Source organism: Bombus huntii, unplaced genomic scaffold (genome assembly GCF_024542735.1).
Source record: "Bombus huntii isolate Logan2020A unplaced genomic scaffold, iyBomHunt1.1 ctg00000058.1, whole genome shotgun sequence".
Taxonomy (NCBI): Eukaryota; Metazoa; Arthropoda; class Insecta; order Hymenoptera; family Apidae; genus Bombus; species Bombus huntii.
Genome location: NW_026099319.1, coordinates 387,473 through 413,222, shown reverse-complemented (window position 1 = coordinate 413,222; position 25,750 = coordinate 387,473). Strand labels below are relative to the sequence as shown.

Genomic DNA, 25,750 nt, shown 5'->3' with positions numbered 1-25,750 from the left:
GAAGGAGCGTACAAATGCAAATTTTGCCCCATGAGCTTCTGTACTCAGAGAGGATTATCCACCCACGAATGGCATGCGCACTCTGCCATGAGAAATGAAAAAAGAAGGAGAACGGGCTCTTGTGAGAGCTCGATGAAATTTATAACAGTGAAAAATTGCCAAATGTTGAAATTAGCAAAGTCCTCACTAACAGGACAGTTGAACAAATAAAATACAAGAGAAAGATATTAAAAATAGCTAGTGAGAATACAAGTCCTCAAGAGTTTGCCGAGGTGACAGAGGGAGGGTGCGATCCCGTTAATTCAGGCAATGCGCGGACATGCGTTTAGCCTGTAACTAGCGGGGAAACATATAATGAGGAGCCTACCCATCAGTGGAGACTCCAACTAGAGTACGAAATAGAGAGAGTAACCGAGGTGCCCCCGTCGTTGAAGGAGGTTAACACTCGGTTAACAGATATTTGGGCAAAATACAAGGAAAATAAAGAAGTCCTAACAAATAATTAAAATGAATTTATTTACACATCTCTATATGGAGCGCTAGAAAATGTTAAAATTAAAAATGACAAAAACAAAAGTAATTCAAAATCCCAAAATAGAAGATATTATAATAATAAGAATAATAATAGAAATAAAGGGAAGGAATACTCCTACGCACGTTGCCAGGAGTTGTTTAAGGAATGTCTAAGAAAGTTGTCCGACGTTGTCGTTAACAACGATCGTGCATACCTGGAACCAACCAGGCAGCCACCGGAAGAGAGTGAAGTGAGGACGCTCTATGAAGATTTATGGCGTCGGGCAGAACCAACCAATCCCCCAATCCCAGGAAGTAGAACCTCTGAGCTGGTAATAAACGAATTGTTTCCGCCGATAACCGCCGAGGATGTGAGCGAGAAACTTAATAAAATTAGGAAAAAGGCTGCGGCAGTAGCGGATGGATTTCAAAAAGAACATTTAATGATATCTGGCCTGCCCGCAATACTAGCTAAAATTTGTAATATATTAATGTATAGTTCCCATTTTCCGACAGTATGAAAGGAAAATAGGCCTACACCAATTTCAAAGCAAAGAAACCAAGCAACCAGGTGGAGAATTGGAGGCCTATAACAGTAGGCCCCATTCTCGGCCGAATTTTCTTCTCCATCCGCGGCGGAAGGATGAGAAAAGGTATTGTGTAAAATTTAAGGCAAAAAGGTTTTACATCTGAAAATGGATGTAAAATAAACATCGATCTATTGAACGCTGCCTTAAATTATAGTAAAAAAAATAACGGGGGGATATTCACAATTGTGGATATCTCCAACGCATTTGACACAATATCCCATTCGGAGTTAAGCAGGGTGACCCTCTATCGCCACTGCTATTCAACTTATGCCTAGAACCGCTGCTGGAAATGATTGAGGAGCAAACCCGTGGCATCATTGTCAGTTGTGAAAGAAAAATATCGATCCTAGCTTTCGCTGACGACATTGTTCTACTTGGTGAAGATGAGAGGAAGGCACAACAAGAATTAATATGCTCCATTAATATCTGAAGAGCCTGGGGATGAACATATCTGGTGAGAAGAGCCAAACGTTCCAGGTGGTCGCCAAAAAGGACACATGATTCATAAAAGAACCGCGAATTAGGCTCGAAAATGTCAACATACCAACGGTTGACCCAGATGAGGCCTTCAGGTATTTAGGCGCCAAAATGGGGCCTTGGAACGGTATCCATTGTGGCATCATAGTGCTAGAAATTCTGAGCATGGTCAGAAGAGTTAGAAAATTCTCTCTGAAGCCATGCTAGAAAATTGAGTTAATTACGAAGTACATCTTCCCTCGATATATTTACCATTTCCTTATAAATCTACCAAGTGACAGTGTCTTAAAATTATTGGACAGCGAAGTCAGGCAGGATATAAAGGTCATATTACATCTTGTGCATTGGACAGCCACTGGTTTCTTTTATGCTCCAAAAGCAAAAGGGGGATTAGGGCTACCGAGACTTGAACATATTATCAAACTTGGTACCGTAAAAAGCGCATTAAACAATAAGAATTCAGTCGATCCAGCGGTATCTAGCTTGATCAATGGAGAAAACGACAGCAAGCTAAAGAAAATCGCAAACTCTCTAAGGATCAATTGGCCGGCCACTTCCGAAGAGGTAGAAAAAGCTAGAAAGCGACTAAAGAGCGGACATATTAAACAATGGCAAGAGTTGAGAAGTCAGGGACATGGAGTAAATGACTTCTCAAAGAGTAAAACTGGCAACGTGTGGCTCGAGGAGTATAATCTGTTCAAGCCCTCGAGATTCATCGATGGCGTAAGACTTAGGACAAACACCTTTGGGACACGGACTGTATTGGCACGGACTGACAAAAGAATTGATGTAACCTCAAGTGAGCGTCTCGACTTGGGCGCCTATGAAATCTTCCTCCACGAAAAAAAGCATAACAGTTCAATGCTAATATAAACTATAAGTATTAATTAATTGATTATTATTATTATTATCAATATTAATACAGATTATTACTACAGTTTAATAGCATAATTGTGAATGTCTCTAAAAATATAATATCCATATTACGTTGTTTTGACATTAAAATTTAGTATTTATCTTACATTGTATTTTGCGTGTTAAAGATATGTATAAAAAAATTGATTTTTATAACAGTTTGCATAATGTACATATAATATTAAATACATTAATTAAACATAGATATACCAATTTTCTCTAAGTAAGTGCATATTTATCAAATTTATCCTGCATGCACTTTATATATGTCGGAAATGAAAAGACACCGGGACCTTCCTTTGGAATTCTTCGGAAAACCCCCAATATTTTGCCTCTATAACTTAACTGGATTATAATTGTTTGAGATTTGTGATAAGGAGCTTGGGCTTGAGGCGACGGTCAGTCGCCGAACGTAGCCGCGGTCAAGGGATGAACGCTTTGCCTAACAAAGGTATGGAGTAATTCTATAGCTCTCCTTAAAAGAAAAAAAGAAACTCGTGGCGACACGCGACAGTAAACATTCCAACGGTTTCTGTCCCGTGGCTCGCCACACGCAGACCCTATTCTTCGAGTAAGATGATTGCCAGATGTCGATGCGTCTCCGCAGTACATGTTCGGCTAGCTCGAGGGCCCGTTATAAATCTTAAGATTTAGTCAACTAAAGTCCTTCAAACAGACAAACAGTCTTTGTCCCAACTACGGGAAAATAGGGGAGACGCGAGATGCGAATGCGATGCGAATTTACGAATAATAGCCGACATGAGTACAAAGATCAATGAATTAAAAGACGACATGCGTTCACTCAAGACAAAAAAGGAAATCGAGACACCCGTATCACCACCGATAATTCCCTAGGTGACAATACCGACAGACGGAAGCCCCCAACCAAGTTAAAAGACGCGATCGAGTCAGTACCAATATTCGACAGATATCGGCCCTCAGTATTTCAATATTTAAGAGCATGCGAGCGCGCACGAAACATGATTCCGCGGCATCAGGAGCCTCAGTTGGTAAAATTATTAATGAATAAGCTTCGCGGGCACGCGTTCCTCGCCATAAAGGACAGTTAGCTAAACAGTTTGAACGATTTCGGGAACAAATTAAAGGATATGTTCGGCCGGACTCAGATTTGGACGACGACCTCTCCGGATTATTTCAATAAAAGTAAACGAAACTCCAAGTACTCCCACCGCTAGAATAATTTCCCCAGATTTAAAAACTAAGACAAATTTACTATTAGACCCCAGATCAGAAATCAATGTCATCAAGAAACCTGCCTTATCCGAATCAGGAATCATGCTGCAGCAATCATGCTATCGTAATGCAGGTTGCGGGAAATCCAGTTTTTTTTCACGTGGGGAGCACGAGGCGGCTACGGGTTCTCAGGGCGTAGGACCACGCCCTGGTCCCATCGGGAAACCACGATGAATCTAATGTTCTCCTATAGCCGGATGGTGACTGGTCGGCGTCTTCGGCCCCCGCCAGTTTGCCGATCCGGTGCGAAGAACCTCGGAGAAGTTGGTGGGCCCGTATCTGCCAAGACCACTCACCTCACCTTCTTGTGGGGCTCCCCGTCACCCTGCGCCGGCCTTTGCTGGGGCAGGGTGCGAAAGAGTGAGTGGCACCAGGATGGAAACCCTTGTTGACGACCTCGGCGACTTCAGAATCACAATGGACAGAGAAACGAACCAAAAAATCGTTTACAGTGCAGGGAAGGGATACCACAGTACCGGCGCAGCCGCGGGTTGTAAAACGGGCCCCGAGTCGTCATCGAGAAACCGTGACCGTCCGGGGGTGGGCCGCCAGGCCCCCGAACACGCTCATGCGTCTGGCGAAGGGGACACACGAACTGGGGGGTCTCGGAGAGGGTTGGAGGAACTCGACGTTATGACCGTCGGCCCGGGACCCTCACGGGATGGGATGCGGCGACGCCGCAATCGCGGCGGGGCGGTGAGATCCGACGACGAAATGTCGTCATGCTCTTCCTATTCGACCGCTGCCGGGACGGTCAGCGTGGAGGTTTTAGTAGGTTGGAGTCCGGCATTACCACGCCGCTTTTCCCCAGAAGCGACCTGGTGTCCGTGCGGATTTCCTCCACGTTAATAATAATATTTATAAAAAAAAGTTATTTTTCACGTAGTTGACTCATTGCTGATCGATCAAGATGGAATCTTAGGATCCGAATTTTTCGCAGGATACAAGGCTCGTTTGGATTACGAGCGAAAACATATAAGTGGGGAAATATTTATATCCCCTTCGATACAAGAGAAAAGATAATCGTGCGGAAACGAAGTTCGGTACCATTACAAATGTTCGATTAACATTACAAATCTGGAGATAAAAGAGGGATTTATTCCCAAAATCGAGCCAATCAAGGGAGTCTATTTTGGTAATGTAGGTGCGAAGAACCATAAGGGACAAGGATATACAAGAATAATAAATACCACATCGAAAGATTACGAATTTATCACACCTACAATAGTAATTAAAGAATTTGAGAACCTCGCCTCGCCGCCTGAAGTTCCGTCTTCTTGATTATCTCACCTTTTTTTGGACACACGGAGTCTGCTGAAGTTTCGTCTTCTTGATTATCTTGTTTACGCTATTTTTAATTTTCCACATCCTTGAGACACGTAGATGCTGCTGAAGTTTCGTCTTCTTAATTTCTCATGTTTCGTTTGGTGTTAGTGACATACGAGGTGCGTGATAAAATGTAGATATTGTAGTAGCTCGTATTTTGTTGATGTTTCGTCTGCGATGCTTCCCAGGCCTTCCCTACTGATGCCAGTGGAACGTGCCAGGCGAACGTGGCAGCTTTGCCCTTGCTGAGGTTGCATTTGTGATGTATTTGGTAATTTCCTTGCTCATGTCAATGAAACGTACAAGGCGTGTGGCAACTTAGTGTTTGTCGAGTCTTTGCACGTGTAACACGCTCTATTTCCTATGTTCCCCAAGAATTATTAAAATTCCAATGGCAAGTTTTTAATACGTCATTCCATAGGAGGTGGCGCCAAGTGGTAGTTTGTAATAATTGTTAATTTGCTTGGCGAGTTTGTTCTGCTTAGCGAGTTTGATTTGCTTGGCGAGTTTTTAGGTTAGTTTTTCCTTTTAGGTAATAATATGCATTAATTCATAGTAATAAGTGATTTTGATAGTGTTTGATTATTCGATATTTTGTATGATTGATAGTGTCGATTTTGTTTATTGCATTTTCATGTTTTCCCTTATGAATACAGGTTATGTTGGATCATGGATACTGATATGTCTGAAGCTGTAGAAGTATGTATTATTTTAATTTGTTTTGACTTCATCCTGTTTCGTATTGTTGTTCGTTTTCTTAAACTTGTGTGTTTTATTTTAGTGTGAGAAGAAGAAAAAAAGTCGTAGGCCGTTCAAACCTCCTCCGAAACGTTCTAGGAAACGTGGTCGTCGTGGCGGCGCAAAAGCTCGTGGGCAGAGGTTAAGGAGGCTGGAGGGATCGTCTTCCACAGAGGGTAGCAATAGTGTGGCTCCAGCCCCATCGTCGAGTCTCGGTGATCCTTTTGGTTATTGATCTAACCTTCTCCGATGAGGACATCCTTCAGTTGCCGCCAAGTTCTCCTTCGATCGAAGTGGTTGATACAGATGCCTGTGCCAAGGTTCGTTTTTGGGAGGAGATCCCTGATCAAGTGTTGGAGGCTTACCTACGCCACCATTCCTCAGGTCAGGGGGGGTACTTGTCCGGACGTACTCTCATGGTGTTTAAATAGGTTTCGTGAGATGTATCCGGATGCTCCGTGTGTGGATTTTGACTTTACTTGGTAACAGTGCCTTATTTGTTCATGTGTGTATATATGCCTAAATGTGTTCCCAGCGGGTGTTATTTTATTGGAGTGATTTTGTCTATATTCTTATATTTTATTTACTAAGATATGTTTTGTTTTTTGCGTTGAAAACACCGTAATCACTGGTTGATACAGCGAACAATTGTGAACGAAATAGATCGAAAGTTGATAGAGTTGTTTTATTCCAGACAATTCATTAAATCTTGAGCAAGAACGATTATTTCAATTTTGAAACTATACTCTCTGAGAACAATCTGGATGACATAGTGATTTATTCAAGATCTCCTCACGAACACGAAATTAAATTTAACGAGTTAATGGAAATACTAAAGGAATCCAAATTGCGATTGCAACCCGATAAATGCGAATTCCTACGACACGAAGTTATTTGGGACACATAATCAGTGAAGATGGTGTAAAACCCGATCCACAGAAGATCGAAGCCGTATCGAAATTTCCACGACCAAAGAAAGCAAAAAATATCAAACAGTTTTTGCGACTAGCGGGATACTACCGAAGATTTATACCTAATTTTTCCAAAATTGCAAAACCATTAACACAACTATTGAACAAAGACATCCCCTTTAAATGGTCGGAGAATCAGGAAAATGCATTCAACAATTTAAAAACAGCGCTAATGACAAAACCTATTCTACAATGTCCGAATCTTTCCAAACCCTTTAACTTTACGACAGACGCTTCAGGTTATGCAATAAGCGGTGTAAATAGGATAATCAAGAAGACGAAACTTCAGCAGAAGATAAGCAGCACCCGCGTTTCCTCAGGTAAAAGGGAATATGAGAAATTAAGACACAGCGTAAACAAGACAACCAAAAAAACGAAACCTCAGCTTAAGCTAGCAATTACGATATTCACATTTTGTCACAAGTTAGTTACCATTTGGTCAATTGAAGCGTTTACACCTCCACTCTGTCAGTCTGTCTCAATTGAAATCTATAAGTATTAACTACAGTTTGTCTTAATCGGAATCAAGTTAGTAGAAATTTATATGTATTAACAAGAGCTACCATCTTTCGATAGAAGTGTTTACACCGTCACTCTGCCAGTTATCTCTCGAATAATTGTTTCAAACGAAATTTATAAGTGTTAACTACGAAGGTTGCCCAAGCGAAATAAGTGCCAAAGTTCGATTAACCGCCGAATTGTATAATAGAACACGATTGACTCCGCATACATTTAAGGTGAGAATTTTAAAGTTTGTATATTCTCTTCTCTGATAACTTCGCAGTTGTACGATATTTGAAATCGGAATAAAAGTATCCGTTGGCAGTTACAATCAACGAACAAGAATATCAAGCACACGATTAACGCGGATTTTGCCCAAGACATTTTGGATTCACAACGACCGTTCTCTGCATTAACTAGTGATCTGACGCAGCCGAAACGTTGTGCTAATTACGGTGTTTTCAATCATAGAAAACACCTATGGTCTCCGTGTTTCTCTTCCCATTATTAGCACATATTGGGCGAGAGGGACGAAGATCTGCTTCGCGCGGCCTCCTCGGGGGCGATGGCCTCCCCTAGCGACAAATTAATCGGTTAGGGAAATTTGCATTGTTGGCTCGATCAAGAGGATCGGAGTGCAAGGAGTGCACTGTTAGTAATTCACTTCAGGATGACCACCGTGGAGTTTTAGTCGGTAAGAGACCGACGCTGCTCTGCTGCTGCCGCAGAGGTGGAGTGTCCACGAGTATTTCTCCACGTACAAAAAAAAAAAAAAGAAAACAGGCGGAGTGCACTGAGTGCGTCGTCGTCCCACGACATCCCGACATAAAAATCATGCCGAATTCTCCAGAATGTGTTTTAGGCAGTGCAAATTTATTCATTGGAAATGACTCTTTTAATGAGTATCTGGTGAGAGAACCGAATAGGTATCATTATTAAGTTGTAGATAAATACAAAATTACATCATAAACAAAGAAATGAACAGAAAAAAAGAAATTTTTAGGCCTAGCAGTTCTAACGAGACAAGTAAAAATGAATGCTCTCTACGACTATTGGTCAACTGATCCATGTATGGAAACTCCATTCTTCTCGTAAGTAATAAGCAGAAACAGATTTTTACAAATAACGCAGAGTTGGAATTTTTGCAACAATTCGACGACGAAATGTCATCGTGTTCTTCCTCTTCGACCGTTGTGAACGCGCTCGGCAAGCGATCATACCGGAAGATTACTGGGTCAAGGTTGGCCTCATGGAGGGCGAAAGCGTCCAGCGCTGAACTCCAACGGCGCACGTGGTCACTGTCACGACCGGCATACTTCAAATCCGACGGACTGACGATAGAGATAAAGATGTGGCGGCACTCGGCGACAATGTATATCGCTGAAGTGCCTAATGAACCATCAACATCCCAACGGTCCTTCCACCGAAGGTTCTAAAAGAAAGAGCACGTGGCAACGATCGCGGACGCCTAACAAATGCATGGACGGTGAGGATGTTGAGGGATGACAAAAGAAAGTAGTCGGATCCGATCGAAAGTAAAATCATAAGAGTCAGTCTTAGAAAGTCACGCCTAGAGTTCGGAGGTAGATTGTAAAGTGTATTGATGTTAGAAAAAAAAAATAAAGTATTCTTTTTTTATTTTTCACCTCAAATTCCTTTTTTATTTTGTTATTTTACGTGACATCACCACCACCTCCGCCGTCGCCTCAACAATGGCCGATCTCTGCCGTCTCTGCATCCGCGACGGTGCCGTTGGCGGCGACGACGCGCGGAAAGAGGATATAAAGATGGAATCGGATGAAAGAGAAGGGACCGAGAAGGACAGCTAACCGATTCACGGACATGAACACGCGGACAGCGCATATCTGCGGAGGAGGATGCGCTTTCTGGAGAGTGAGATCAGTCGTCGCCAGAAGACGGTGGAACGGCTGACCAAGGAATGTGTACTAAGAGGGCAGTAACAGAAGGAAGTGTAGCGACACTCGACAGCAAACTTTCCAACGGTTTCTGTCCCGTGGCTCGTTACACAAAGACCCTATACAAGACAAGATGATTGCCAGATGCCGATACATTTTTACAGAATATTTTCAGTTAACCTAAGGGAACGCTACAAATCTTAGGATTTTGTTAATTAAGGTCCTTCAAACGGACAAACAGTCTTTATCCCAATAGTCCCTAAATCTACCACCTACTACGGGAAGATACGGAAATCTGCTTTTCTCACGTACGACGCTTCCTACTAGCATCTTTCTCTCAAGGATGGTTAGTATCCTTTTCCAACCACCAACTCAAAATTTAGTCAATTAACAACGACGTCCACTTCCCTCACTTTCCGAACCAACGCTTTCCTAAACGAATCCGATGATCTCGTATCCTTAGACACACCCCATCATAGTTTTTCCTATCCAGCATCATCGTGACGGAAAGTCAGTCGCGAGACGCCTGTCCGAATTGATAGTTGATAGTTGGCAGCAATCACTGGTCCGAGTTGCTCGACATCTCAGGCAATCATCGTCCGAACTCGTAGCGCATATCGAATCGTATCTACCCGAATCTACCCGAGTTCGAACTTGTAATCGCGAACCGCGAACCGAAATTAATAACTGCGAGTTTTACGTCAAGTATACTCACCGAATATATTTTGTTAATAAATATTTATTGTTAAACATATTCGAGTGTTCCTTCAATACCTATCACGCCCATCACCTCAGAAGTAACGACGGTGAAGGGCAAGCGGTGGGGATCGCCACTACGAGGGGACGAAAGGAGATGCTCCCGGGGCCCCAACGGGAATGATTATGGGCCATAGAATAAGAATACATATAAAAAATTTCCTGCAAAAAGTGATAATTTCGTGGATAGAAGATTGTGGATCAAAGGAAAACGACGAAGAAATATCTAGTACAGCAAACACTTATGAGCTGACAAGCAGATCATCCAGACTAGATCACCCACAAAGACTATCAAATTTCGGAAAACATAAACTTATAAACATAGTGTCTAGTCGTCGGAGTAAAAAAGCCCCAAAACCCCAATGTAGAATTTGCACAATTAAAAAAGAAAAGAAGTAGAATATGTTTTGTCTATAAATTTTGCAATGTTCCATTACACAGAAGCGATTGTTTTGGACGATATCACACATTTAAAAAAATATTAAATTATTATTTGCTTGAGGAAAATCATTGTATGGATTATGGAATATTATATAAATATTAATCTAAAAACGATTCTAATAGATCAAATAAATATCAATATAAATATTATAAGTAATTTCGCCAAATTTGAGTTAACATTTCTATAGGTATGAGAAAAAGCGCGTATATTCCCGCGCGATATCCTAGAGTCTAAACAGAGCTAGAGTCTAAACTGGCTTCAACGATGTATCTGCGACCGAGTGAGAGGTAGACAGTACATAGGATTTTCAACCGCTACTGGTCGGTAAAATGATACGATAGTACACAACAAGTGTATAAGGTGAAACCGTGAATGTGCGTGCGTGCGTGCGTGCGTACGTGGATAACGATAAGGCGAAGCGAATAATATGCATAGTGAATCTTTTCTGTCTTTTGTGAAGAAAGGTTTTATTTTTCATTCTTTTGGTCTCTTCCCTCTCGTTTCTTTTTTCTTTTCTTCTCTCCAGCGTCACATGAAGCGCACAAATGTCCAAATCTTTCCACGGTTCTTTCTTGGTTCGCTATATTTTGCGAATGAAATTGTACTTCAAATCCACTATATCCAAACGTCTTCCCCTATCCTTTCCTATTTCTCTACCTATATGTCGGAGATGAAAGGAAAGCCGAAGCCTTTCCTTGGAAATTTTCGGAACATCCTCTAGTACTTTAGCCTAGATTTTATTATAGCTGTAATTGTTTAAAATTAGTGATAGCGAGATTGGCTTCGAGGTGACAATTGGTCGCCGAACGTAGCCACGGTCACGAGATAAACGTTTTGCCTAACGGAGGTCTGACGAGTGGTTGTATGGGTTTTCCGAGAAGTGTGATTGTGGCGGCATGCGGCCTCGAGAGCGGGCCTAGCCACGTGTGAGGTTACCTCGGAGGTGCCGATACAATGGGACATACATTGGCTAGTCCACGCGAAGAGTTGTCACGCGCCCAAAATTCCGATCTTAACCCGACATATATTTTAAATAACCCAGAGCGGTCGGAGCCTATATCGAATCGATAAAGTTTGGACCCACGTAAAAATAAGTATAAAGCTCAGGAGTTTGTCGTTTGGGTATTCAATTGTGTGTTCACTATCGTTACTACTCGCACTCCGCACTCGTACTACAAATCGACAAATTTTTACAATTTGTTAATTTATCAACCACGGTTGATCATTTTACAATCCACAGGAAAATGATAACATGCTCGATATTCTAGTTCGTGTTTGAAGATACATAAAAAATATATATTTATGCACTTCCTATACTACTCAATATCTCATTGAGCATGCGAAAACTCGCTAGTAGAACGCTAGTAGTAGGTTATGAAAATACATCTAATTCATAAATATATTGTGAAAATTATGTAAAGAAATATAAATAGAAGATAAATTTGAGATAACAAAATGATAGCACGCGCCATACAAAATATATTTTAGAAAAAATAAATGATTTCTTATACTTTTTTACTTATATTTATTTACCTATATTTTTACTTCCCTTGTAAAATATCTATTATATTTCGATGTACTCAGTTTTTTAATATTTTCATGTTAAATTATATTATTCTTTCGGAGTTATATAATTTTGCTCTTTCACTATTTGAAACTATTTCCTTCCACGAAACGATTTCCTTCGACGAAAACCACGCCATGCTTTGAAATACAACTTTTCAAAACATTTAATGTAAAAATAGGCAGGTCATGATCCATACTGATATATACATATTTTCTCATTTGGAGTTAACATCGCAAAAAGTTCCTTCTTGCTTAAATTTCATTTACGATAAGTATCTTCTGTTTGTTCCTCAGTCATAATCACGGAAATAAATGGTCGAAGAGGTAGTGTGCATCGAAATATAAATACAATATGCTCAAATATACTAGAACTGCTAAAATATTCAACAAGGGCGGTGGTATAGGCAATCGTCATCGAGAACAGATGACTAGCAATCGTGTTATCGTAAGTAGCTTGTTTTTTCTTGTTCTTTATTTTGAGATTCAGCTTCCATTCCTTACATTCATCAACTCTTTGTATTCTCCTTATTTCCCCTTCCCTTTTCACCCTTTTCCACTTGCGGCTCATTTCTTCACCCGGAACAGAGTATGTAGCTGATTTTCATCGAACAAACCTGTTCGAACGTCTCACACCACTTTACGGATACTTGCATATAACTATAATACGCATCTTCATTCGTCTCTTATTCATTGAATGGATTTGAGAGACAGCGATTCTGGCGTGCTTTCCTCTAAGCATTATCGTGTTAGGAATGTTCCTACTAGAGTATATATGTTTCGTAACGGCGATAAATAGACCGAGTTCGATGGACTTTCAAATGGACGGAGCAAATTTCTGATGCCCACATTTACTACTATAAATAAATCAATGCATCATTTGATTAAGCAGTTTCAGAAAACAGTCTGAATTTAATTTGGTAGGACCGTCATTTTAAAGATATCTTCAGGATACGCGGGACAGCGTACTCTATATATTTAGTATAGTTTAAAATGATATCTTATAGGATTCTCAAATCCGAGTCGAAATTGAATTCATGAGCAGTTGCAGTTTTCATACAGGCATGTATGTATGTTTTCACTTAAAGCCTTTTTGACAGCATTTCACGGATGAGGCACCAAAGTTTTCTCTGCACGTTGTCTATTGACAGTCTTGAGCGCAGTGAGATCATATTTGAAGCTCTCGAAAAATTAGTGAATAAAATTATTGCTAAACAGATCGAGAGAAAAGGAGCGTTAGATGCTCCTCTTATTAAATTATCAGAGAATTAAAAGTTGTTTACTTTTCATTTTTACTATTTATATCATTTCTAAAATAATACTAACATTGACAATAAAATTCGATTGGGTTAGACATCTTCGCTTTAGTGATAAATAGTTGTTACGCGATACATTTGTTCAGTTGAGATGTACTGTTGAATACAAATACAATATACAAATTGTATTATAATTTATAGCGTAACTATGGATAGATTTCAATGGTAAGAAGATTATTTTAAACTCGTACAAGCATATGCCTCTGCTCAAAGTGATGAATCTTTATGCTCTTGTTCAGCAACTGGCCTAATAACATTTATGCGACAAAAAAACATATACATCTAGAAAAATTGTATAATACACAACTCACTTCTCGATAAATGTGCGAACATGTGTAAGATGTTCGAATTTCGAATATTTTTCAGATATTCATCCACTTATGTGAAGAACGATTTTTCGCATGAGTCATCTGATTATTTTATTTTTTCTCCGAATGTCCGTACGTTATGTGTGTATTCTGTACATCCTCTGTGAACGCTTTCAGTCCTTCCGGCTTCAGTCCTTCGTCGTTTCCACGATTAGGCCGGTGTCGCTTATTTTTTTTTCAACTGCTGTGACTTGTATTCCCCCTTTACGGGGGATTACTAGCGTGAATAGCGCGTCGCGCGCTTCTCCGCTGGTTCTTATTTCACCATCCTCAACTTCCGACCGGATTATAACCACATTTCTCGGTGGTTTTACCGCCATTTGTCCGCTTTATTGCTGGCCATCTTCACTTTTTCCGCGTACGAGAGCTGTTTTGGCTCGGCCTTCGTTGTTTTCTTAACGGCCGTTTTAAGCCGCTTGCTGGCTTCCAGCGACTTACTCACAGCGCTTAATATCGCAGTTTCCTTATTCTTAGCTTTTTGCTTGTTCTAGCCTTCCGGCTAGATGACAGTTGTGGAGCAGGAGATTCTCCACAAATCCTCTCATATCCTTAAAGTAACGCATTATCGTTGCGGTTTGCCCTTGTTAACTTTGTTGCTCGGGTCGTGGCAGAATGGTAGGACCCTCTTTTCCATATCGCTAGCTCGTTCCCTTATGTCGAGTATTGGCCGCGATTCTTCTTTAGTATCCTCCTTCTCTTCATCAGACCGCTTCTTGATTTCTGGGCTGCTTTGCTTTATCGGTGTAGCGCTTATATTAGTATCTTTAGGGGTTGACCACTCTGCCCCTTTTTCAGGCTTTTGCGTTTTCAAGGGTTGCAAAACCATGCTTGCATTCGTGGCGGGTGGCGGGTGGCGTCTGCCCACGTGAAGACATCTGGATTATATTCGTGGCGTACTGTTTGTACACACGGACAGTGTACGAAGCGACGCGAACACAACCTATCTGCATGCCGTCATCTTGGGTCAACGCATGCTGTCAGGAGATCTTTAAAATGTGTCCAAGGATGTTGGCCGATGTAATTGTTAACAATGACTTGGCTTACTTAGAACCAGGCAGGCAACCGCCAGAGGCAAGGGAGGTGAAGAGGCTCTACAAGCATTTCTGGGGTAGAACTGCACCTCCAAATCCTATAATCCTAGGAAGTAGAGCCTCGGAGTTGTCATTATGTGAATACTTTCTTGTTTCACATGATCTAATAAACCAACACTTCTTTCAACTTTTTTTAAGAAACTGTTTTGAATCGTGCAACATGTTCGATCGATTGCGATATCTCTGGTAATTGCATAGTTTTATTTGCGAATATTACACAAGTAAATATTTCGTTTTTTCGTTCAGATAAACTGTAACGTGATATTATTTTATATCACTGTTGCTTGATCATATTGCACAATTTTTATGCCAAGAGAAACATGCTAAAATTCTACATGTAATTTCTTTAGAGATAGTTGTACATTCAAATCATACAAATATATTCGTCTATAAAGTGATGAAAATTTCCATAATTAGGAGGTTGGCGTATGCTGCGTTTTATATCGCGCAGGAATAATTAACTCCATTTCTTCCAATGACGTTATTACAGAAATTCATACTAACCACATGATCATCTGATTTAAGTGCACGAACGAAAGAATCCATCCGTTATTATTTTTTTCCTTCCATATATCTATAAGTGTCATTTTCCACTACCCAACATGTTCATATTCTAAACGTATCATGCGCATCTTCTTTCCGTTTCCGTCCCAAAGTTCGCAACGCAAGTATATCATTTCTAATCTTTCCACTTTTCTTCTCCTTTTCTTTTATCTGAATAATGGTTTAGTACTGCATGATTCTTAGGAACATCTAACGTATTCGAGTCAAATTATTTTCCATCACTAAATACATCCTTTCTTTGATACTTCCTACACTGCATACGTACTTTCGTAATTTCTATAGCTTTTCTCTACGGTGAGAGGCGAGAAATATTCAGCGTTTCAATGTTGGATGTTTCAAATGTTTACATCGTTGCAAAAGCGTTGATCGTTTAATAAAAGATCGTTTAATAAGACCTACTATTTTGGCATATCCTTTGGCATTCGTTGATACCGGCGATTGCTCTCTGCTCACCCTTGTGTTATATTTCACAGACCTTTCTAAGGATTATGTTACCATGTTTCAATATCCATTAATGAATTTTGTAATTTTTAAGACGTTACAGTTATTAGTAATGTATATATAGTCTTACTTTGATTGACTAACTGATTTACTTGCATAATTTAATGAGAAGTAAAACAATAAAATATTGCGTATAAGCTATCATTTTGCTTTCAAAACACCTTAATAGTAATCAATAAAAAATATAACAAGATTCTATTTAGATTTCCTTCTATAACTTTCATATCTTTTCTGCATGTATATAATTTATAAAATATAACATTTAAAAAATATAAACTGGTAAAACATATAATATTCTCATGGGAGAATGTTCTCATTTCTCCTTGTACCGTACATCAATTAATGTCAAATTATACTACAATCAATAAAAATATAGCAGCAGAAATGGAAAATGTAAATAACCCATGGGAGAAAGCAGGGTATCTCTTGTGAAGACACCACAACTCCCATGATCTATTGTCGCAATCATAATTAACTAGAAGTGGTTAGAATGAAATAATTACGTAACTGTAACGCTGACCGTATGTTATGCCAACAATGGGAGCCGAGGCAGTAAAACTCGATAGCGACACATATACCCGTACGGCAACACGTGCTTGCGTGGCGATTATGAAAAACCGACGGCCAGTAGATGAAAGAAGGCCACATGCAGTCGAATGAAATCAAATATTAAAAACAGGGCCTAGGCTAATTAAGATTCTCTTAAGATGTTCACTACCAGCATCACACTATTATGATGCATCGATTTTCATTCAGAGGTAAGAATCATAGATATGAGAAGACAGTCTCACGTACGATTTCAGGAAACCCAAACTGCAACATCCCGATTCCCACGGAAGTGAAGCCCCAGTGGACCACCACTCCGTGGGGGATGGCATTATAAATAAGCGTAGCAACATAGCGCAGCGCTCATTATTATTTTAATCATTCTTTGTGCTCATTATAATTTACGTACCATATTGTGCTCATTATTTTTGTATTCATTCTTAGTGATCATTGTTATTACGGTTCATTATTATTTTGTTCACTCTTTGTGTTCATTGTTACTACGTTCGTTATTGCGCTCATCATTGCGTTTAAAAATTTTGTATAGTATTTTGCGTTTCGGGGTCTTTAGTTTTTCGGTCAAGAAAAGAGAGCCGCGACTAAGTAAAAAGAAAATTTTATCTTTGAAGTCCTCATTTCATCGCTTAGACAGAAACGGGCATTGTAATTGCGGTATTAATCCAGTTAGTAAATTGTTCAGTCTGTATCGAAATAGATAAATAAAGTAAACGTTGATAGTAAACTATATTCGAGTTCAAGTAATAAACCCAACAAAAACATCGACGACCACCGGAGCAGCTGAGGTAATGGCGCCAGACAGCACCTACTCCTCAAGGTAAGAAAATTAATTTTGAAAATTTCCTTCTTTACTGATAATTTCGTTGCCCTCGAGAATCGAATTAGAACTTCCTATCATCGATCTCGTTTTATTTTCGTGAACGATTTTGAAGATAGAATCATTGTTTAAACTTTAAACAAAGTCTCACGTTAAGCAAACAAACAGTCGACCCACGCATTGCGCAATGGGTGATCTTACAAAATTGAATGTGAAAATGTCACATGTTGACGCATTAAGCCATTGCTGCAGTGACCTTATCTTAGATCCAAACTCAAACAAATTGTTAAATCAGGAAATCCAACAGACAACTTTCGTTAAATACATCTGGAGTTACATCTGGGTCATAAGTTGAACTGGAAGAAACACATACAAGAAAAAACTAAACACTTACATCTAATCAGAAATTCCATGTAGCTCGTAGCAAGAAAATCTAAATCAGACATATGCAGCCTGGTCTTATGAACTACAAAAATGGGGCATGGTTGCCAAATCAAATATGAAGAAAACAGAAACCTTCCAATCAACTATACTAACATCGATACTAAGTGCACACAAAATTCTCTAAAGCATATCACGACAAAATGGACAATTACATAAACTCGCTTGCCAAAAATAGTAATCCTTACTTGGGCTTTCGGTTCGGTTCGGGCCGAGGGTAACACACGGACGGAGATCTCTGTGGAAAAAGTGAAGTGTGAAGGGAAAAAGGAACAGGAAGCATAAAGAGGCATGAAGAAGGGAAAATAAAGAGTGAGCATACGAGGAGAAGGCAAAAGAAAAGCGAAAAAGGAGACAAGAACGAGAGAAAGCTACAAATAAGAAAAACTAGAAAAGAAGAGGTTAGGAGGCTAGAAGCGCGGCAAAACAAAGTAAGGTAGGGAAACGGCAGATGGCGACAAACAGGGGAAGACCAAGGAGTACTGGTAAAGCAGTCTTCAAAAATACACTGGACAAATACAGCTCGACAGAAAAAGAGACACCAGCCAGAGAGAAAGTAATGGAGGCAGTGGTGGAAAAAATAGAGAAAATGGAAAGAGGATTCGAGGCAATGATCGAGGAAATAAAATATATATATATATTGGAAAAGCAAGTGGAGGAGCTGAAGAGAGAAATGAAAGAGGAAAGGGAAAGAAGGGAAAGAGAGACAGACAGAGAGAAAGGAGAGTGGGAATGGGAAAAGAAAGAATTATTGGGTAGAATCAGAAGAATTGGAGAGGATCAGGACAGGGCAGAGAGAGAGAGAGGAAAGAAGAAGAAACATAGTAATCAAGGGAGTGGACTGGAACGAAGGAAGCAATGAAGAGACAGTAAAGGAGTTTATAAACGAAAAAATGATGATAGGGGCAGAAGTAGAAAAAGCACATATGATAAAGGTGGGGTGGGGTGGGGGGAGGGGCAAGAACACAATAATAGTGGCAACGATGAAATCAATGGAGGAAAAAATAAGGATAATGAAGGAGAAAAGCAAATGGGAAAAGCAAGGGGGAAAAGGCTGACAAAAAAAGAAAGGGATGGGAAGCAACACATAAGAAGGGTAGCCAGAGAAAGAATGGAACAAGGCGAATATGTAAGGACAGGATACAAGAAACTAACAATAGAAAACAAATGGTACAGGTGGAACGAAAACGAAGAGAGGCTGGAGGAAGAAAGAAAGAGAGGGGAAGGAAAATGAAAAAAGAGGAACAGGAGGGGGGACTACAATGGGGATGAAAACGTGCTTCTGAAATGTAGCAGGGCTAATAAGTAAGGACAAAAGAGAAAAGTTAAAATATAGACTACCCAAAGAATTCGACTGGAAATGCAGGGCAGCAATGACAGTAAGGAAAAAAGGAAGAGCAAAGGGAAGAATAACGACGGGTATAAATAAAAACCTAAGAGAAATAGGATATAAAGGAATTAGTGATAATATAGTTGGAAGAAAAATAATATACAATTACAAGACGTATAGGATAATGATGGTTTATAATCAAGATACATAAGGGACATGGAAAAAAATAGAGGAAAGAGTAGACGGAAGAGAAGAGGAAGTGGTGATCATCGGCGGAGACTGGAACGCAAGAACGGGAGAAGAGGGAGGGTCGATAAACGAGGACGTAGGGAAAGAAAAAAACAGACGATCAAAAGACAAGACAATAAACATGGAAGGAAGAACACTGCTAAAGATAATCAATGGCAGCGATAAAGAAGGAGAGAAGCGGACCTATATTGGCGAGAGAGGAAACTCACTAATAGACTATGTGATTGGCAATCAGGAGGCGACAGAAGAAATAATTTACATGAAAATAGGAAAAAGAACAGAGTCAGGCCACATGCCGTTAGAAATAGAAATGGGGGGGGGGGGGGAATTACAAAAGAAATGAGGAAAAGGAAGAAGAAGAGAAGGAGAAGAGGGAATGGACAAACAAAAGTGTGGAAAAATACCTGGACGAATGTAAAGACTGGACCTGCAACGGAAGAACAGTAGCGGAAATGTGGACAGAAATCAACAAGAAGATAAACGAAGCAGTGCAAAAGAAGAAAGTAAAGATAAGGAATAGAAAGAGAGGAAAAGAGAGTAAAAGAGAGATGAGAAGGAAGGTGACAAAGTTTATGAAAGGAAAATACAGTAGAGAAGCTCTTATGGAGGAAAAAAGGCATTCAAATAGAGGTGCAAACAAAGAAAGGAAAGATACGAAGAAGAAGAAATGGTGAAAATCAAGAAGATCAAAACAGAACAAGAAGCGTGGAAATACATAAATAAATACAGAAGAAGAAGAGAGAATATAGATGAAGATTATATGAAATAAGCGAGGAAGAGTGGAAAAATCATTTTATGGAAATTTTAGAAGGAACAGAGCACAAAGAGGGCAGGAAAAAAGAGGAGCATCGAGCAGAAGAGAAAATAATGGAGGAGAGAGAAGATAATATATAGAGAAGGAAGAGGAAGAGGATATACAAACTAAGAAACTTGAAGGAGAAGAAAGCAATGGGGGAAGGCGGGTTAGAAAATGAAGTATGGAAGTATGCACCGAAGGAAGTGGGTGAAGCGTTATGGGCTCTGTTAAGGAAAATATGGAATAGGGTGGGGATACCAGAAGATTGGAAAAAAGGAGCAAATATGTCCGATATATAAAAAGAGGGACAAGAGAGCAGGGAAGGGTTACAGAAAAGTAACATTAATGGATACAGCATACAAGATCTGTGCAGGGATACTGCACGAACGACTGAAGGCAGAGATTGAAAACAAACTGAAAGAGAGCCAATTCGGATTCAGAAAAGAAAGACGCGGTATTTGTGATAAACCATATCATAGACAAACAGTTGAGTAGAGAAAAAGAAAGACTACATGCCTGCTTTGCGGACTTAAAAGCGGCGTTCGACAGGCTAAACAGAAAGAAATTGGAGAAGAAAATGAGAAAAATGGGGATTAACGAAAACTTAACCAGAAGGATTAAAGAGATATACGCAGAAACAAAGAATGTGGTAAAAATCAAGAATAACAACACAAAAGAATTTTGGACAGTGAGGGGAGTCAGACAAGGATGCCCGTTGAGCCCTACGTTATTTAACATCTACGTGGCGGGGCTGGAAGAAGAATTAAGGAAAGGACAAGTCGGGGGGGGGGGGGGGCATAGTGGTAGGAGAAAGAAAGGTATGGTCATTGACATATGCAGACGATATTGTGCTGATGGTTGATAGATAGGAGAAGCTAAAGGAAATGCTAAAGAGATTCGAAATATTTTTAAAGGAAACCGAATTGGAACTGAGCACGAAAAAGGCCAAGAGTGTAGTTTTCGAAAAAAACGAAAGAACAAGAGGAGACAAAGAAAATGGAAATGGGGAGAACGAGAATTAGAAGAAGTGGACGAGATAAGAATACCTAGGGTACATACTACTGAAAAAACGGTAGTGATGAGAAACACATAGAAGACAGGAAAAAGAGAGCAAGAATAGCAATGAAGAAAACATGGAGCGTGGAAGAAAAAATTTCCAAACAGGACAACAAGAGGAGAATGAAGATGTTTGGAACGCTGGTAGAGAACGTGGCGCTGTTTGGAGCATAGGTATGAGGCTGGAACATGGAAGAAAGGCTGGATAGAATACAAAGAAGATATGTGAAATGGAGTTTAGATATGACAACACCGAATTATATATCGATAGAAGAATGTAAGCTAACAGAAATCAAAGAAAAAGTATTAGGAAGAGCAGCAAGGTATGAAGGGAAAGCCATAAAGTCAAAAAAGGAACTAGTAAAGAAGTGCATAAAGGAAAGAGAGAGAAACTGGGGAAATGGCCAATAACGGAAAAGAGCAAGAAAGAGAAAGAAGGGACTAGAAAGGATGAGAAATGGAGGGACACAGATGGAAGTAAGAGAAGAGCAAGAAAAGATGACACTAGACCAAATTATAGAAGAAAGGAGAAAGAGAGAAGCAGAAGAGAGGGGGGAAAGGATAAGGGAATCAAAGTATGACAAACATTATAGAAAAATCGCTAAAGAAGAGTTAGCAAAATACTTAGAAGGGAGGATGAAGTGGAAGGACAGAAAAATATTAGCAAGATTCAGATGTGGAAACCAGACTAAATCAAGGGAATACTGGAAAGAAGAGGGAGAAAAAAGATGCAAGCTATGTAAAAAGAAAGAAGAAGACCTGAGACACGTAATAGAAGAATGAGAAATAACAGGAGAACCAAGGGACACAGAAAATGATAATAATAATAATAATAATAATGATAATGATAAGAATAAGAATAATGATAATAATAATGATAATAGTTATCCTTACTCATCCTCAATTATTAACAAATCACACACCCATACATTCTAATTAAAACGTTAAAAACCTTCCTTATTTTATTTTGTTTTTTTTTTTATTATGGGTAATAGCACAGAAATCCCCATGCTATAGTAATTAGCAAATGCTACAAAAATGTAAGTATTTGTAGAAACAAATAAGAACGTTTAATAAAGGAAAAATTAAAAAGAAAATGATAGATACTTCTACCTCTCAGAGGGATCAAGCAAAAGGACCAAACGCATCGAGATCTACAGTAAGACACGGTAAACCGGCCTATCCTGTTCAATATCCATGTTTAGTGTCCTATTATAAATGTATGGCATGAACAAGAACGGCAATCAAAATAATAAATCAGCAATAGCATTCGTAAATGATATGTTAATTACATCAGAAACAATAAACCGTGACAAATAAAAATCCAGCTGCAAGACCTAGTCAAGAAAGTAGAAAATTACGCTTTCCAACACGGAAGCTAAGAATCTACACCCATAAATGTGAAACAATCTCGTTCAGTCCATATATTTCAAAAACTTCAAAAGCAAAGTACGACGTGAGAATAAATTCGAAAATATTCTTCCATACAACAGAAAATATCAACGGAAAATTTTCCGATGCAAACAAAGTTAGATGCTTCGGAGTCCATCTAAACTTCGGGTTAAATCACAACGACAACATAAAGACACAGTTATAGAAAGCAGATAAATTCTTCTTATACCTCATAAGACTACCTTGCTCGAAAGATTCGCACAGATCAATAAAACTTCACTGCTACAAAACACTAATTAGACCAACCATTCTAATGGTCGTTAAATCTGTTTCAATGTAAGTGTCAACGCCACGGAAAAATTAAGAATCATTGAAAGAAAATACATCACAGCATGTTTAGGAATATATAGATTGCCAGAATTGAAATTTAGCAAATATAGCAAATCACAAGCTATACGAAGAGCCAAAATTAATCCATATCGATTCTTCATTCTTAAATTAGTCAGACCACTGGTCAAAGATACACAAAATAATCATAAACTTCATCGTCGCCCACAATCTATAATCAAACCCGTTATACCATAAACACGTTCAAAAAACAGGTTATTTCCCCCCGGAATCCTTCACCTGTTTAGATAGCGTGAAATTAATCCAAAACAATAATAACTTAGCATTATTCTATCACTACAGCAGAAACGTAATAATAAAAAATACTGTACGATAGCGACATAGACCATAAGGATAGCAATATAAGACTTATGTATAAATTGTCAACCGTAGATTTAAGTGAGACACTCAAAGACAATAAAGATAAATATTGGTGGCTAACCACCGTAGAAAATTAAATTATAGCGATAAGAAAACCGTATGTTTAGTTAGTAAATGAACCAAAGATTGTAAGCAAAGATCACAAAAGAACAATGCAAATGTCACGTAAACTTGAGGGTTAGACGATAAAATAAAATAGCTGAGTCGTAACACAACTATTAATTTTGTTTTCATTAATCTTTATTATGAATTCAGCAATCACAATGAAATACACACTGAATTAACACACACAAATCACAATTCACTCCAATCACCTTATGTAAAACCTAGTTACACTGATACGTTAAGTACGCGACTGTTATAAGGATAGAAACCGGTAAAGATATGTTGACTATTCTAAGGATACGGAATAAGTGAAGTTTTACTGACGATACTGTGTCTGGGGAAAGCTAGGGATGGGTGTGTCTAAGGACACGGGACTATCGGACTTGTTGATGATAATTTTGGTTAAGGAAGTGAGGGTAGTAGACATCTTTCTCCGATTGGATAATAAGACGGTTGGTGGACCAGGAAGGGTTTTAGCCGCCCTCGTGAGAAAGTTGCTAACGCAACATACCAGACGCGAGGAAAACCTACTTTCCCTGTTAACCCGTAGTAAACAATAAACGTAAAAGGAAATCTAAGACAAGAGATACTCGCTTGGCCTGAAGGACCTTAACTATGAAAATTCCAAGACCGCTGGTGGGTACTTAGGACTACTGAGGGCACGCGCCAAGAATGTGCAGACATCTGGGCGCCATCCTGCCCGCGGTGTGTGGCCTGGTCTCTGATGTGAATTGACGTTATACAAACACAGTTAAATTAAGAAAATGTTCCCTGCAATTGTGTAATCATATATACGTAATTATATATATCTCATACGTTTATTCTCTTTCTTCCCCCTCCTAAAATGTCAGCGATCCATAATACAATATCGGGCCTCCCTATACTAGTTTGTAAGTTCATAGTCTAAGGAATGGTTACATTGTAAGTCAATAAATGGTAGTATGAAGTGCAACGTTTATGTGAGCACCTATACTAGGCGTACATTACGCAAACATTAAAAACTTCCCACAAGCTGAGACCCTCAACTCATAAATCAAATTCTTTTTATTTTTGATTCATTGTAGTAAATGAAATCATTTACCAACATATTTGTCACACTTTTCTCATTCAGATAAGACCAAGCACGATATAATTTGGAGCATATTTGCTTACTGAGTAAATGATAATTAAATACATATCAATAAGTAAATCTAACATCACAAATATATTAGTAAAAGTTTAATTTTGGAAAAGTTAGAAATAAAAAAGTTTTACTTTTGATTCAGCACATAGATACATTGTCTCCGCGCTATCTGCCACTGGACCATATTACACCACCACAAAATATCCCGAAGTTCTTGTTGGACTCAACGGGTATAACATCGCATATTCTTTGCATATTTACTGCATAGACCTCCGCAGTTTATTTAATTTTTTATAATAATTGTAACAAAAGTTAGTGTTATAATTTCATTTTATTGCAGCATAAGTCCAGTTTTTGTGTGTGCAATAAAATATTGTTATACTACTATCACCAGGAACGATGTGTAAAAGTACACTTACAAGAAAAGATAAAAATTTATTTCACAGTTATACTTAAATGTGGCATAAAGAGTAATATCTGAAAGAAAATTTCAGAAACATTGATTTCCAGAATTATTTCATTACTTTCCACATACGGTTGTCAATATCCACAGTTGGCTGAATCCCACATGTAGAGTGTAATAAAAGAAGAACAAGACAATACGATAAAATGTTGTAAGAAGCAAGAAATTCTAACAGTGAAATAAATAAAAAAAACAGAAAAAGATAAAACAGATAATAGGAAACTACAACGGAACAAAGAAATCTCAAGAAAGTAGACAGTTACAACTAAAATGGCAGAGGAAAGAAACACAAGAGGAAAATTAGAAAAACACATCATAAACAGCAAAATGGCAACAAAAGACAAAGAATAGATAACAACAAGTACAAACAAAGGAAATATAGTTGTGAACACAGGGAATAAAGGCATGAAATTTGAAATCCTGAAAAAGATAGATATGTTTAGGGAAATGAGAAATTTTTTTTTTTTTTATTTATTTGTTGAAATTACAATCAATTCTCGCGTTGAGAAGAAATGAGAAATATGAAAGACAAATTAAAGGAGATAAGAAAGGCAAATAATATATTTAGTTACACCTAATACAAGATGTTAAGCTAGAGAAAAATAACGGGAGATAAGGAAATAAAATGGATAGAAAAAAGAAGAAAACTTGAAACTACAAGATAAGATAGATGAACTCGAAGGGATGACGATAAATTAAAAGTGATAAATGAAGCGGAATATATTCTAGAGATAAAAACAAAACACCATTAAAAGCTGCAACAGTTATACTTTCAGACCAGAAGAATAAGATGAGAGTATAAGTAAATGAAAAGATATGGAACATTTAAGGACATTAGATATAG

The 25,750-nt window shown here is 38.8% G+C and overlaps 1 protein-coding gene and 1 long non-coding RNA gene across 5 annotated transcripts in view; one reads left to right on the top strand and one right to left on the bottom strand.

The window, feature by feature from the left end:
• LOC126875779 (katanin p60 ATPase-containing subunit A-like 2) overlaps window positions 1–25,750 on the bottom strand; it is a 224,301-nt gene that overhangs the window by 102,701 nt on the left and 95,850 nt on the right. The window lies entirely within an intron of this gene.
• On the top strand, window positions 4,509–6,080 carry LOC126875841 (uncharacterized). Its single transcript, XR_007693726.1, has 3 exons — window positions 4,509–5,194; window positions 5,732–5,774; window positions 5,857–6,080. It is a non-coding gene; the product is annotated as an uncharacterized LOC126875841 (long non-coding RNA).